The following is a 3,695-nucleotide window of genomic DNA, read 5'->3' as shown; positions in this document are numbered from 1 at the left end:
AGGTCACAGCCGCTGGACGCAGGAAAGGGAACATACAGAAAAACAGTCACATCGCTTTTTCGAATCACAACAACAGCTATAATTTTTCCCCTCCCTCTCTCTCCCTCTCTCTCCGTCCCTCCCGCTGGCCCTCCCCTCGGCGTTCTGCTCTGCTTCCCTCACCAATATCTAGTTTTCGGCCTTCCATCCCTGCAGAACGTAAAGGCTAAGAGCACCGAGCAACTTTTTGGCGGCATTACAAAGCTGCAGTGAGAGGGCGAGGGGGAAAACCGGAACAATGGAGGTGTTTTCGTGTGTGCATCTGTGTGTGGGTGTGTGGGTGTGTGGGTGTGCATTTGTGTGTCTCTTTCTCTCTCACTCTCTCCCCAGCAGCGTTGCTAAATTATCGAACTCATCACTTTCCATTTTCGTAGTTTCTGACCGATAACTATAGCAAAAAGAACGAAAACCATTAATATTTAACAGTTTCAACGATAACTTTCATTTTTTACCGTTATTTGTGTGGTTAGGACAGTCTTGGAGCGTAAAAATTATAAACGTAATGTTCAAAGCACGACAATTTGGCGACGCTGCTCCCCAGGTCGTCTGAGTTTGAATGGAGCTGCGGCCTCTACTAAACATATATCCTAAGAGCAGTTTTTCAGGGGTATTATCTATCTATCTACGAAACTGCCGATGAAAATATTATAAATGTATCCTGTGTTTTTTCGCTTCTCTTAATAGGTTTATCAGAGTTTGCCTTTCTTCCCCGCCAAATCTTTATCCTGAGAGTAGTTTTTCAGGGGTATTACAGACTTGCAGAAAAAAAAACTACAAGTGGAAGATCAAAACAGTATAGGTGTATCGTGTGCTTTCATCATCTGTGTATTTCTAAGGGTCCCGACTGACCCCGCGACAAATGACAATCACGGTGCACAACGACCCGGTACAGTTGCGTGCGGCGGCGCAACACTCACGCTCAGACGAGGCGTTTTGGACTGGGAACCGTCGACTATTTGGTCCTGAATCACGGCAGACTCCACATGCAAGGGAGACAGATCACGAAGAAAATGGGAAAGAGAGAGAGAGAGAGAGAGAGAGAGAGAGAGAGAGAGAGACGATTTTCTATTTTTACAGCAAACGACGCGGGTCAAAGGCGAAGCAGAAAGAGATAAAGGAAAAAAAAGCCCGCGATATCCCTGCTCTCGGGAAAAATAAAACAAGGGACAACAGAAGACTCGAAACAACGACAAGAGAACAAAGGACACAAGAGAAACGAATGATAACAAAAGACAAAATAAAATCATGTAAAAATATTCGAAGTCCTTAGAGACCTTATGCTTACAACTCCTTACTTTTCACTAACCCCACGCGGCCACGAGCTCACTCACTACCCACCCAGCAGCTGCGTCTTAACTGTCTGACGATTCTGGGACGATGCACTTCACGACCAACACCGAAAGCAAACTCCATATCCTAACGACAGCTCTAACGACAGCGTGAGGGAGAAATAATAGAGAGAGAGGAAGGAACAGCCCCGCCTTACTACTTGGTGTGTCTTGCTATCCACGGACCAGAGAGCACGCACGTCCTCTTCGGCTCAAGCGGTGAAGTTCCAGAATAAGAGATGATACGGTAATGGCTTCTACTCTCCTTTCCTCTTTCACCGTTCCCGTAAAATTGGCAACGTGTATGAGAAAGGGCAAATAAAAACAAGGCAAAGTGGAAAATGATTACTCTCTCTCTCTCTCTCTCTCTCTTCATCCAGATCGAATAGAATAAATATAAGGAAAGAAAGAAAGGGTCGTGCCGGAAAACAAAGAATATGCCCAAAGAAATATTGTAATGTACAGAAACGAGAGAGAGAGAGAGAGAGAGAGAGAGAGAGAGTACGAAAGCTTTTAGCGTTAAGTAACTCTAAATTCAATAAATTTCCATGACTTATGTTACACTTCTGCAATGGTGGTGGTGGTGGTTTGCGATGAGTAAGAGAAACACACACACACACACACACACACACACACACACACACACACACACACACACACACACACACACACACACACACACATATCAGCCGAACGACTTCCTTGCAGTTTCCAGTCGCCATCGGGAAAAAGGGAGGGGGAGGGAAAGGAAACGGAGAAAGAGAAGGAAAAGGAAAAACAGGAATAGAAGTGGGAAAAGCTGAAAGGCAAGGCGAAGGAAAAGGGAGACAGCAGGGAAAAGAAACAGAGGGAAAAGAACAGGAAAAAAAAAGTAGAAGGAGGAACACGATGAGAAAGAAGAGAAACTGATGAAGGAGGAGGAGGAGAAAAATGAAAAAGGGGAGGGAGGAGAAGGGGCATGGTAGGTAGGAGAGAAAAAAAAAGTAGGAGGAGGGAGAACATGATGAGAAGGAAGAGAAGCTGATGGAGGAGAAAGGAGAAAAAGGAAGAAGGGGAGAGAAGAAGGAGGAGGAGGAAGAGGAGGAGGAGTACAAGAAACGTAAGAGCATAAAGGCAAGAACGAGAGCAAGGGAGGAGGGTCAATGGGGAGGAAGCTCGAAGGAAAAAGAGAGGAGTGGAGGGAGGGAGGGGACGTGTTTTCCTCCGCCCTCCTGACCTACATTCGGGTGCCCTTTTAGCCGCTCTGACCTTCGGGAGGATGAACGTTTACCGAGGATCGTCTTACGGGAACGGCGAGGCTCGTTCTTATAATGGGTCTTGTTGTCGTTGTTGTTGTTGCTATCATTATTTTTAGTCTTATTTTTTATTCTTGCTTTTATTGTTATCATCGTTATCATCGTAGAAGGCGGAGGAGGAGGAAGTAGAGGAGGAATAAAAGGAAGAGAAAGATGAGTAGTAAAAGGCTGTAATAGTGATAACATGAATAATAATAGTAATGACAATAGTAATAACGATAATAATAAAAATAGTAATAATGAAGACTTTGAAAACATAATACTGATTTTTGTTATCCATGTAATGTTAGTTCTGAAAAAAAAAATAATCAACGCAGTTTATTGAGCCTGCGGGATTCGAACCGGGAGGCGGCGCAGCACGGCACACACACGGACCGAACGACCAAGTACAAGTTCTGGGACATAGGTCGGGATTTTTGGGCGCCTTTAGCTCTCACATCAACTATTTCCAAAGGCCAAAAATAGGGACAATCGGATTCTCATGGTTTTTTTTTAAAGTTAATGACCAGTACAGAAGAAGAGTCAAACTACCACCAGGGTCATAAACTACCCCTGGAAATGACCAAAACTCCTACGAAAGCCTTATCAGATATGTGAACTTGGGGGCGGAGATGTTTAGTACTCGTAATACGGCCCATAAACTCTAGGTGGGCGCCGTGGCATGGTCGGGGGGCGCTGGACAAAGACGCTAGTACAGAGAGTCAGGCCTAGTAATTCTATTCATTTACTTGCTTATTTTTTTCGCCTTTCCCTATTTTTTACGTTTCCCGTCTTCCTTCCTTCCTTCTTTCCTTTTTTCCCCTCCTCCTCCTCCTCCTCGTCTTCCTTCTTTTTCATTCGTCCTTTCCAACTGCCTCGTAGCCCCGCCAACCATTATATTTTCCCGTTTCTTCCAAGATATTATGTGTTTATTTTGAAGATGTGCTTATACTTTATTTTACTATTTCTTACAGCAACGGAGGGAGTCAAGGGCAAAAACAAAGACAACAACAACAAAATAAGTCCAATAGACGCTGCTTTATTAACAATTTCT

Source organism: Eriocheir sinensis, chromosome 27 (genome assembly GCF_024679095.1).
Source record: "Eriocheir sinensis breed Jianghai 21 chromosome 27, ASM2467909v1, whole genome shotgun sequence".
In the NCBI taxonomy this organism is placed as follows: Eukaryota; Metazoa; Arthropoda; class Malacostraca; order Decapoda; family Varunidae; genus Eriocheir; species Eriocheir sinensis.
This window is presented reverse-complemented; position numbering follows the sequence as displayed.